Source organism: Gorilla gorilla, chromosome 3 (genome assembly GCF_029281585.2).
Source record: "Gorilla gorilla gorilla isolate KB3781 chromosome 3, NHGRI_mGorGor1-v2.1_pri, whole genome shotgun sequence".
Taxonomy (NCBI): Eukaryota; Metazoa; Chordata; class Mammalia; order Primates; family Hominidae; genus Gorilla; species Gorilla gorilla.
In genome coordinates this window covers 126,413,709-126,427,125 of record NC_073227.2, presented here as the reverse complement: position 1 = coordinate 126,427,125, position 13,417 = coordinate 126,413,709, and positions in this window count along the sequence as shown.

The following is a 13,417-nucleotide window of genomic DNA, read 5'->3' as shown; positions in this document are numbered from 1 at the left end:
TAAAAAGTACATACATTTGCCCAATGCCCTCAAGTTGATAGTGAGCTTTCCTGGAGTCCTATAGCATGTGGATTGAGCCTCGATGATAACACTTTGTCCTGTCTCTGTGATGTAGCTACTGGGTTAGGTCAGGTAGCAGAGTTTTAGTGGTATTTTATGGCATTAAGGCCAGGGACCTAAAAATCATTGCCAGTCATCCTCTTCTCCACCAAGTTCCCAAGTGAAATTTACACATCAGAGATAACAGCAAGTGGAAAACAAAGTACCAACTTATGGCTGGGCTAGTGACCACTTCTCCCCAATTTAGAGCTTTCATAACCCTGGATTAAAACCCACAGCTTATGCTCAAGGCCTCCATAGCATTGTGTCTGCATCAAGCCAGAATCTAAATCTTGGATCTCATTTTCTAGTTTATCGCATAGTATGAGAACTAAAAAGCCCAGTAAGCTTTAAGTATGTGGATAAAAAGATAAAAACATCACAAAAAGATGGCCAGGTAACTAAAGAGACCTTAGTTCAATTTACAAATTGTACCACATGCACTGGAAGGGAGGAAAGACAGAAACTCTTAAAAGTTAAATAGTAACACCACCCATCAGTAAGTGTGGCCAAAAAAATGTTCTGGAACCAGACCAATCAGATTATAACTGCCTCTTTTTGGGGGGAGATGCAAGGAACGGGAAGAGGAAAAGTGTGAGCAAGTTTCCTCTTCCCTACATACATGATGCTCCCCATTTTCTAGATTTCTTTGAGGGCAAGATGGGTAGAATCTTCATTTTACTATTTCCCATAGAAAGTACTACACTGTCAGCACAAAAGTGGGCTTTAATGAGTGTTTATTTATTGAAGGAAGAGAAACACTGTTTCCAATATAAAAAGCATCAATCAACAATGATTAAGTACCAGATACATGTCTGCACCCTAGGATATGCAATGGATGCTTAAAGAAATAGCACATTGTCCCTGTTATAAGGGTTGGCACATACAGGGGATTAGAAAAGAGAACAATAACGTAACTGTGTGACACAGGCTACCAATGTACTGTGTGCTTAGCCAAAGCTAAACCTGGGACCGCCTTGTGAACCAAGGCTGTCCTTAATGGAATATCACTTCACAAGATAGGGAACTTTTATGCTTTGGACTCAGACACTTTGCCACTTACTGAATGTGTGACCTTGGGCAAGTTGCTGTCTCATTCAGCCTCAGTTTTTGTTTTGTTTTGTCTTTTTAATCTGTTAAATGAGCTCAATTAAAGCCTGCTTTGCAGACTTGGTATGAGGAATAAAGAAGAAAATGGTTATAAGGCAACAGTATGTAGCAACTAGAGCACATAAAAATGGAGGTAGCTATTTTTATGCTTTTTATTATTAACCTACTAAAGGAGATTTTCACCTTAGTATTGGTTCACCCTACAAACACAGTTAATCTTGTAACTTTTCCATGCTTCAGGTCTTTTTCCACCCATTACATGGGAATTAACCAGTCAAACTACAAAAAGTGCTAAGGATTGCAGTAATCATGAGGAAGAACCAGACAGGAAGGAAAGAGGGCCTTTCCTTTCAGAAGCTAATCCAAAAATGAGGGCTGGGAGTGCTAATGGCAATGAGCTGGGCACTGTAGAATTTAGTACAATTCTTTGCTGAATTTGGGGGAAATGGCACCTTTTTGCCAGGGTTATTTGCCAGGCATCCTGAGAACCATCAGTTATTTGCCTGATGGAAGAAAGACACTGCAGTAACCAGCTGCTGCTGCTGCTACTCCACTGAACTTTTACAAAAATAGTTTACAACTGTGAGGAGCTATGCAATGCTGTCACGATAAGCTGCCAACTAGTCCTGACTTCTTTATGTTCAAATATCCTATTTGAGTCAGTTGTATGGAGCCACAAGTTGAAATTCCCTTTTAGCTTCTGCCTGTTGCCAAATGTTCTCTTGCTCTGTCTAAAAATGACTTTTGTCCTTAACATGTATCAATTTCCTAAAAGCACAGTGAGTTAATGCTGTTGCAGGTGGTGACGGCATGTCTTCCTGGGCATCTCAGCAGGGAATTTTATCTTGACACAAGGATTAGTACATAATTCTGGCATCGCTGAGCACAAAAGTACCATGATAAATCTTTCCTCTGCTGCTTAATTATTGATATGAGCAATAAGTTAGGTATTTTCACTAAGAATTCATGGGCTCAAGTAAAAAAGAGATTTTTTACTTCACAACAGCATAGCACTGTTTCTGTTCTAGAAGTAACCTAATTGAATAATCTAAACAACAACAACAAAAAAACAATTTCTCAGAACAAGATTTTTATTGGGACTTTAAATTTTTAAAACTACCTTAAGCATGCCTCTTATTACACTCAGTCTAAATAAAATTGGAGTTCAAATTCAGCAGGTTAATTGTGTTTCCTTACCATATTCATTTTTTAAGAAAAAGCACCGACAACTTTTTGATCATATAGGAACATTGCTTCCCTAAGAATACTTTTTGATATATTTAAATCCATTTGTTATGATTGGAAGAGGAGAGACTGCATATTTTGCCCCAATAGGTCGTTCTAATCCCATGTGCAGTAGAAGAGAGTGTGCTGTAATTAGATGGGAACTTTGGCTTTTCCCTTCCTGGTTGTGTGACCTGGAGCATTTAATTTAACCTTGCTGAGCCTCAGTTTCCATATCTGTAAACTGGGTTTAATAATTATGTCTGCTTTACATAGTTATAATGAAGATAAACGTGATAATATTTGTAAAGCACTTAGCAGAATGCCTGGCACAGAGGAATGACTCAGTAAAAGGTGTAGCTAATATTTTTAACAAGACACTGCATTCCTATGCTGAAGTGCTTCTAAATTCTCTGCCATTGAAATGCATGCATGGTGAAATTGGCAAGTGAGATGCATTTCTTGGCTAATAGAGGTAAATTCCTTTATTCATGGTATCTACATGCCAGGGATGGGCTAGGAAATGCAAGGAAAATGGAGAAGATGCCAGCAATGTCTTTGAGGAACTCAAGAACAACCACAGAAGGTGAGTCAAAGTGCAGCAAGAATGCAGAAAGCATGCCTGGGTTTGCTGGGGGTGGCTGGCGAGACCCTTTTGCTGAAACCTAATATGGAGTAGGAATTGGATTAAGATGGTGGGTAAGAGGCAGAACTAGCTTGCAGCTCCAGCTCAGATGGACAGAGCAGCATGTGGAGACTCACATCTTGAACTTTTGCTCCAGGAAGTACTACAGAACATACCAGGAAGAGCTAAGAAAATTCACCAGTCTTTTGAAGGAACTGGATCACTACTGCAGGCTCCCTGAAATGCCCAAAAACTGTGAGTCGTCTTGCGTTTTCAATGACGAGGCTCATGGTCTGGGCAAGTTCTCAGCCCTGGTCACCAGCTGCCTGGAAATAGACTCAGTGCTGTTGCCAGGGGTACTGTGGGAGTGAGTCTGGACTTTAGGACTGTGGGCTGCATGGGAGAGGGGTGAGGCCTGGGACTGCTGGCTTTCCCACTTCCCTGGTGACCTGTATGACTCAGCAGAGGCAGCCATAATCCCCCTGGGAATATAATTCCATTGGCCTGGGAACCACATCCCTATCCACCACAGCAGCTGCAGCAAGTTCTGCCCAAGGAGAGTTGGAGCTCAGACACGCCAATCCCTGCCTCCACCTGGTGGTCTTTCTCTACCCACCCTAGTATCCAAAAACAAAAGTCATAATCTGTTGGGAGTTCTATGGCCCTGCCCAATGTCTGAGAAACCTGAATATTTAACCAGGTATCTCTAGGGCAAGCTTGCATCCTCCCCATAGGACTGCAGCTGATGTGCTCTTGAAAGTGCCAACTCCTGACTGGAGGCCAACCAACACAAAACCAGTGCACTAAACAAAAACACAACTAAGGAACCTCACAGAGTCCACTTCACTCCCCTAAGACCTCCACCAGAGCAGGTGCTGGTATCTACAGCTGCAAGACCTGAAGACGGATCACATCGCAGGACTCTTTGCAGACACTCTTCAAAACCAGCCCAGTGTCTGGTAGCTCCACTGGGTGGCTAGACATAAGAGCAAAACAATCACTACAGTTCGGCTTTCAGGAAGCCCCATTTTTAGGGAAAGGGGGAAAACACCACATCAAGAGAGCACCTTGTGGAACAAAAGAATCTGAACAGCAGCGCTTGAATCCCAGATTTTCCCTCTGACATAGTCTACCCAGATGAGAAGGAACCAGAAAAACAATTCTGGTAATATGACAAAACAAGTTTCTTTAACACCCTCAAAAGATCACACCAGCTCAACAGCAATGGATCCAAACCAAGATGAAATATCTGAATTGCCAGAAAAAAGATTCAGAAGGTCGATTATTAAGCTAATCAAGGAGCCACCTGAGAAAGGTGAAGTCCAACTTAAAGAAATCAAAAACACAGACTATATGAAAGAAAATTCTTCAGTGAAATGGGTAGCATAAATAATAAGCAATCACAACTTCTGGAAATCAAGGGTACACTTAGAGAAATTCAAAATGTACTGGAAAGTCTCAGCAATAGAATCAAACAAGCAGAAGAAAGAACTTCAGAGCTCAAAGACAAGGCTTTCTAATTAACTCAATCCATCAAAGACAAAGAAAAAAGAATTTTAAAGAATGAACAAAAACTCCAAGAAGTTTGGGACTATGTTAAACATCCAAACCTAAAAATAATTGGTGGTCCCAAGGAAGAAGAGAAATCTAAAAGTTTGGAAAACATATTTAAGGGAAAAATTAAGGAAAGCTTTCTCAGCCTTGCTAGAGATCTAGACTTCCAAATACAAGAAGCTCAAAGAACAACTGGGAAATTTATTGCAAAGAGATCATTGCCTAGGCACATAGTCCTCAGGTTATCTAAAGTCAAGATAAAGAATAGAATCTTAAGATCTGTGAAGGAAAAGCATCAGGTAATCTATAAAGGAAAACCTATCAGATTAATGGCAGATTTCTCAGCAGAAACCCTACAGGCCAGAAGAGATTGAGGTTTTATTTTTAGCCTCCTTAAACGAAACAATTATCAGCCAAGAATTTTGTATCCAGCAAAACTACACTTCATAAATGAAGGAAAGATACATTTTTTTCCAGACAAAAAAAATGCTGGGAGAATTTGCCACTACCAAGCCAGCATTACAAGAAATGCTAAAAGGAGCTGTAAATCTTGAAGTGAAACCTCGAAATACACCAAAATAATTTACAGGGGTAGAAAGAGATATTCCATGCAAATGGACACCAAAAATGAGCAGAAGTAGCTATTCTTATATCAGACAAAACAGACTTTAAAGCAACACAACAGTTTAAAAAGACAAAGAAGGACATTATATGATAATAAAAAAACTGATCTAACAAGAAAATATCACAATCCTAAATATATATGTGCCTAACACTCAAGCTCCCAAATTTATAAAACAATTACTACTAGATCTAAGGAATGAGATAGATGGCAATGCAGTTATAAGGTGGGAGGGGACTTTAATACTCCACTGACAGCACTAGACACATCATCAAAAATCAAAGTCAACAAAGAAGCAATGGACTTAAAGTATACCCTACAACAAATGGACTTAGCAGATATTTATACAACATTCTACCCAACAACTGCAGAATATACATTCTTTTCATCAGCACATGGAACATTCTCCAAGATAAACCATACAATAAGCCACAAGACTCAATAAATTTAAGAAAATAGAAATTATATCAAGTACTATCTCAGACCACAATGGAATAAAATTAGAAATCAACTGCAAAGTAACCCTTAAAACCATGCAAATACATGGAAATTAAATAACCTGCTCTTGAATGATCATTAGATCAACAATGAAATCAAGATGGAAATTTAAAAATTATTTGAACTAAATGATAATAATGACACAACCTATCAAAACCTCTGGGATACAGCAAAAGTGGTACTAACAGGAAAGTTCATAGCATAAAATGCCTACATTAGAAAGTCTGAAAAAGCACAAACTGACAATAGAAATTATATCAAGTACTCTCTCAGACCACAATGAAATAAAATTCAAAATCAACTATAAACCATAGCATTAAATGCCTACATTTGAAAGTCTAAAAAAGCATAGGCCGAGAATCTAACATCACACCTCACAGAACTGGAGAAACAAGAACAATCCAAACCAAATCCAGCAAAAGAAAGGAAGTAACAAAAATCACAGCAGAACTAAATGAAATTGAAAGAAACAAAAATACAAAAGATAAATGAAAGTTTTTAAAAGCTGGTTCTTTGAAAAGATAAATAAAATTGATAGAACATTAGTGAGATTAACCAAGAAGAGAGAAGATCCAAATAAGCTCAATTAGAAAAAAAATGAGAGATATTACAACCAATACCACAGAAATACAAAAGAGTATTCAAGGCAACTGTATTTGTTCTTTTTCATGCTGCAGATAAAGACATACCCAAAACAGGGCAATTTACAAAAGAAAGAGGTTTAATGGACTTACACTTCCATGTGCCTGGGGAAGTCTCACAATCATGGTGGAAGACAAAAAGAACAAGTCACATCTTACATGGAAGGCAGTAGGCTAAGAGAGTGCTTGTGCTGGGAAGCTCTGCTTTAAAAAGCCATCAGATCACATGAGACTTATTCACTATCATGAGAACATCAAGGGAAAGAACTGCCCCCATGATTCAATTACCTCCCACCAGGTCCCTCCCATAACATGTGGGAATTCAAGATGAGATTTGAGTGGGGACACAGCCAAACCATATTATTCCACCTCCGGCTCCTCCCAAATCTCATGTCTTCACATTTCAAAACCAATCATGGCTTCCCAACAGTCCCCCAAAGTCTTAATTCATTTCAGTATTAACTCAAAAGTCCACAGTCCAAAGTCTCATCTGAAACAAAGCAAGCCTCTTCTGCCTATGAGCCTGTAAAACCAAAAGCAAGTTAGTTACTTCCTAAATACAATGGGGGTACAGGAATTGGGTAAATACACCCATTCCAACTGGGAGAAATTGGCCCAAACAAAGGGGCTACAGGCCCCACGCAATTCCAAAATCCAGCAGAGCAGCCAAATCTTAAAGCTCCAAAATGATCTCCTTTGACTTCATGTCTCACATCCAGGTCATGCTGATGCAAAAGGTGGGATCCCATGGTCCTGGGCAGCTCTAGCCCTGGGGCTTTCCAGGGTATAGCTACCCTCCTGGCTGCTTTCACAGGTTGGCATTGGGTGTATGTGGCTTTTCCAGGTGCACAGTGCAAGCTATTGGTGGGTGTATGATTCTGGGGTCTGGAGGACAGTGGCCCTCTTCTCATAGCTCTACTAGGGGGTGCCCCTGTAGGGATTCTGTGTCGGGGCTCTGACATCACATTTCCCTTCTGCATTGCCCTAGCAGAGGTTCTCCATGAGGGCCCCACCCCTGCAGCAAATTTTTGCCTGGGCATATTGGCGTTTCCATACATCCTCTGAAATCTAGACAGAAGTTCCCAAACCTCAATTCTTGACTTCTGTTCACCTGCAGGCTTAATACCACATAGAAGCTGCCAAGGCTTGCGGCTTCCACCCTCTGAAGCAAGAGCCCAAGCTGTACCTTGGCCCATTTTAGTCACAGCTTGAGCAGCTGGGATGCAGGGCACAAAGTCCCTAGACTTCACACAGCAGAGGGACCCTAGGCCTGGGCCATGAGACCATTTTTTCCTCCTAAACCTCTGGGCCTATTACTAGAGGGGATGCTGGAAAGGTCTTTGACATGCCCTGGAGACATTTTCCCCATTGTCTTGGTGATTAATATTCGGCTCCTTGTTACTTATGCAAATTTCTGCAGCTGGCTTGAATTTCTCCTTAGAAAATGGGATTTTCATTTCTATCACACTTTTAGGCTGCAAATTTTCCACTTTTATGCTGTTTCCCTTTTAAAACTGAATCCCTTTAACAGCACCCAAGTCACCCCTTGAACGCTTTCCTGCTTAGAAATTTCTTCCACCAGATACCCTAAGTCATCTCTCTCAAGTTCAAAGTTCCAGATCTCTAGGGCAGGAGCAAAATGCTGCCAGTCTCTTTACTAAAACATAACAAAAGTCACCTTTGCTCCAGTTCCCAAGTTCCCCATCTTTATCTGAGACCAACTCAGCCTGGATTTCACTGTCCATATCATTATCAGCATTTTGGTCAAAGCCATTCAACAAGTCTCTAGGGAGTTCCAAACTTTCCCACATTTTTCTGTTTTTTTTTTTTTTTCTGAGCTCTCCAAACTTCTCCAATCTCTGCCTGTCACCCACTTCCAAAGTCACTTCTACATTTTCAGGTATCTTTTAGCAGCACCCCACCATACTGGTAACAATTTACTGTATTCATTCATTTTAACGCTGCTGATAAAGACATACCCAAGGCTGGGTGAGGTGGCTCATGCCTGTAATCCCAGCACTTTGGTAGGCCAAGGCAGGTGGATCACCTAAGGTCAGGAGTTGGAGACCAGCCTGGCCAACATGGCAAAACCCCATCTCTATTAAAAATACAAAAATTAGCCAGATATGGTGGCGCACACCTGTAGCCCTGGCTACTTGGGAGGCTGAGGCTGGAGAATCACTTGAATCCAGGAGGCCAAGGTTGCAGTGAGCCAAGATCACATCACTGCACTCCATCCTGGATGACAGAGTGAGATTCCATCTCAAAAAAAAGAAAAAAAATAGACATACCCAAGACTAGGCAATTTACAAAAGAAAAAAGGTCTAATAGACTTATGGTTTCATGTGGCTGGAGAAGCCTCACAATCATGGTAGAAGGCAAGGAGGAGCAAGTCACATCTTACATGGATGGAAACAGGAAAAGAGAGTGCTTGTGCAGGGAGATGCAGGGAGACTCTGCCTCATAAAGCCTTCAGATCTCATGAGATTTATTCACTCTCACTCGAACAGCACAGGAAAGAACTGGCCCCATGATTCAATTGCCTCCCACCAGGTCCCTCTCACAATACGTGGGAATTCGAGAGATATTTGAGTGGGGACACAGCCAAACCATATCAGCTACTATGAAAATCTTTACACTCATACACTAGAAAACCTAGAGGAGATGGATAAATTCCTAGAAATATACAACCCTCCTAGATTAAACCAGGAAAATAAAGAATCTGAACAGACCAGTAACAAGTGGGAAGATTGAAATGGTAAATTTCAATTTAAAATTTGCCAACAGGAAAAAAATGCCAGGAACAGATGGTTTCACAGCTGTATTCTATTAGGCATTTAAAGAAGAATTAGTACCAATCCTACTGAAATTATTCTAAAAGATAGAGAAAGAGGGAATCTTGCCTAAATAATTCTATGAAGCCAGTAGCACCCTAATAATACCAAAACCAGGAAAGGACATAACAAAAAAAAAAAAAAAAGAAAACTACAGACCAATATCCCTGATGAACATAGATGCAAAAATCCTCTACAAAATACTAGCAAACCAAATCCAATAGCATATCGAAAAGCTAATCCACCATGATCAAGTGGGTTACATACCAGGGATGCAGAGATGGTTTAACATACATAAGTCAATAAACATGATACATCACATACACAGAATTAAAAACAAAAATTAAGTGATCATCCCAATACATGCAGAAAAAGCATTTTATAAAATCCAGCATCTCTTTATGATTAAAACTCTCAGCAAAAACAAATTTGAAGGGACATAATTTAAGGTAATAAAAGCCATCTACAACAAACCCACAGCCAATATTATACCGAACAGGGAAAAGTTGAAAGCACTTCCCCTGAGAACTAGAACAACACAAGGATGCCCACTTTCACCACTTCTATTCAACATAGTACTGAAAGTCCTAGTCGAAGCAATCAGACAAGAGAAACAAATAAAGGGCATCCAAATCGGTAAAGAGGAAGTCAAACTGTCACTGTTTGCTGATGATATGATCATATACCTAGAAAACCCTAAAGTCTCATCCAGAAAGTCCCTAGTACTGTTAAATGAATTCAGCACAGTTTCTGGATACAAAATTAATGTACTCAAATCAGTCACTCTGCTATACACCAGCAGCAATCAAGCTGAGAATAGAGTCAAGAACTCAACCCCTTTTACAATAGCTGCAACAACAACAACAATAACAACAACAAATATTTAGGAATATACCTAACCAAGGAGGTGGAAAACTTCTAAAAGGAACACTACAAAACACTGATGAAAGAAATCACAGATGACACAAACAAATGGAAACACATCCCGTGCTCATGGATGGGTAGAGTGAATATTGTGAAAATGACCATACTGCCAAAACAATCTACAAATTCAATGCAATTTCTATCAAAATACTGCCATAATTCTTCACAGAACTAGCAAAAACAATCCTAAAATTCATATGGAACCAAAAAAATAAAAAAGAGCTCACATACCCAAAGCAAGGCTAAGTAAAAAGAACAAATCTGGAGGCATCACATTACCCAACTTCACACTATACTATAAGGCCATAGTCACTAAAACAGCATGGTACTGGTATAAAAATAGGCACATAGACCTATGAAACAGAATGCTAAACTCAGATATAAAGCCAAATATTTACAGTCAACTAATCTTTGACAAAGCAAACAAAAAACATAAAGTGGGGATAGGACACCCTATTCAACAAATGGTGCTGGGATAATTGGCTGGCCACATGTTGAATAATGACACTGGATCCTCATCTCTCACCTTATACAAAAATCTCTCAAGATGGATCAAAGACTTAAATCCAAGACCTGAACCATAAAGATTCTAGAAAATAACATCAGAAAAACCCTTCCAGACATTGGCTTAGGCAAAGACTTCATGACCAAGAACCCAAAAGCAAATGCAATAAAAAGATAAATAGATGGGTTCTAATTAAACTAAAAAGTTTCTGCACAGCAAAATAAATAATCAGCAGAGTTAACAGACACCCCACAGAGTGGGAGAAAATCTTCACAATCTATATATCTGACAAAAGACTAATATCCAGAATCAACAATGAACTCAAACAAATCAGCAAGAAAAAAAACAATCCCATCAAAAAGTGGGCTAAGGACATAAACAGAAAATTCTCCAAAGAAGATACACAAATGGGGAAAAAGCATGTGGAAAAATGCTCAACATCACTAATGATCAGGGAAATGCAAATCAAAACCACAGTGCGATACCACCTTACTCCTGCAAGAATGGCTATAATAAAAAAATAAATAAATATATGTTGGCAAGAATGCAGTGAAAAGGAATACTTTTACACTGTTGGTGGGGATGTAAACTAGTACAACCGCTATGGAAAACTGTGTGGAGATTCCTTAAAGAACTAAAAGTAGATCTACCATTTGATCCAGCAATCCCACTATTGGGTATCTACCCAGAGGAAAATAAGTCATTACATGAAAAAGATACTTGCACATGCGTATGTAGAGCAGCATAATTTGCAATTGCAAAAATATGGAACCAGCCCAAATGCCCATCAATCAACAAGTGGATAAAGAAAATGTGATACACACACACACACACACACACACACACACACACACACACCGTGGAATACTATTTAGCCATAAAAAGGAGCAAAATAATGGCATTCACAGCAACCTGAATGGAAGTGGAGACCATTATTCTAAGTGAAGTAACTCAGGAATGGAAAACCAAACATCCTATGTTCTCATTCATATGTAGGAGATAAGCTGTGAGGACACAAAGGAACAAGAGTGATACATTGGGCTTTGGGGAGTTGGGGAAAGGGTAGGGGATGGCAAGGGATAGGAGACTACACATTGGGTATGGTGTATACTGCTTGGGTGATGGAGGCACCAAAATCTTAGAAATCACCACCAAAGAACTTATTCATGTAACCAAACTTTACCTGTTTTCCAAAAAGTTACTGAAATTTTTTTAAAGGAGTAGGAATTTTACTATGATGGGTAAAAGAGGAGAGCATTGCAGGTAGAGAAAAAAGAGTGCACAGAAGTGAGGAAATGAGGGGAAGTAAGCAAACTCAGGGGAGGCAGAAATAGTGGGAAATGGATGAGGCAGCAAATTTCCTGTTCCTAATACTTCATGGGGCTGTGCAAGAGCACAGAGGCCTTTCCACACCGTGCACACAGGGATTCCTTAGGTTCAGAATACCTGAACTGGGGAGTGGTGGGGCAGGTTCAAGTTGTGCACATCCCTGTGGTCCCAAGACGTGGCCAGGGGAGGACTAAAGGTGGGTGGGGAAGGGAGGAACTAAAGCACCAAGCAGGACCCAGAGCAGAGGCTATTGGAGAATTCTGAACAGCAGCTTGATCTTATCAATTGTAAATGTTAGACATGTCACTCTGATAGTAGAAAAGAGGACTAATTGAAGGAAGAAATACTTTGGGGTAAGGAGTCCAGTAAGTCTTCTATAAGTGGAGAAAGGGCCAGTTCTGAACAGTGGGGATGGAAACGGACGAATAGAGACAGGAAATCGTAAGGATATATAATCAAGAGGATCTTGTGATTTTAAAAAATTCCTATGTATGTGGGTGATGGTACAAAAAAAGAAGAGAGAAATCTAGGTTGGCCCTGTGGTTTTAGGCTTCATCAAGAAGCATTGCTGGCTGAGACTTGGAGTAGTGGAAAGAGGTGGAGAAATTGGATTCAGCTCTGAACTTGAACTGCCTGGTGGAAACCCAAGTGGAGCTGCTTGGAAGGAAGCTGGGCAAATGAACCAAGGGGCTGGGGGTAGCAGTCTGGAATGAACATACTGGTTTGGGGTCATTACCACTTTGGTGGTGGGTTAAAACTATGGATGTGGATGAATTTGGCTGCAAAGAAGGTGAGTGAGACAGGAAGGCCAAAGGTGGAAACCTGAACAATACCTGATGGAGAATGGCCAGAAAGATAAGAGAAAGAGATACATGGGTTGGAGATGTAGGAAGAGAACCAAGAGATTACCCTAGAGTTTAATTGAGGAAGGAAAGAATGGTTAGAAATGCAAATGCTGCTGAAAGTTCCAGCAATATGAAGAATCAAGAAATTGTTATTGTATCAGCTTAAACGTCACTTCCCACAGAGACCTTCCATGACCATTATATACTAGTGAACTGGAAATGAGAAAACAGAAAAAGAATGAGAAGACTCCAATCTGTAGAAACTTTGCTGTGAAGGCTAAAAGAGAAAAAGCAAAAGGTACATTGTGAAGATAAGGTTAAAGAGGAGCTTTTTATTTTGCTAGTTTTTAGGACTGTAGAGATGAATCTGTTTATATTATGAAAGAGTTGGTCTCATGGAGCAGAAGTTAAAGGCACATGAAAGGAAGGATAGGATCCAGAGTCTGGTAGCTGGATAGCAGAAAAGAGGGGATGGGCTGGTTCTGGCCCTGCCGTGAGCTGCAGTGGAGGAGAGGAGACAGTGTAGATCCAGGGAAATGTGTGTGGGAGAAAGAAGTTGGAAAAATTCAATTCTAATGGTCTCCAACTTCCCCATAAAACAAGAAGT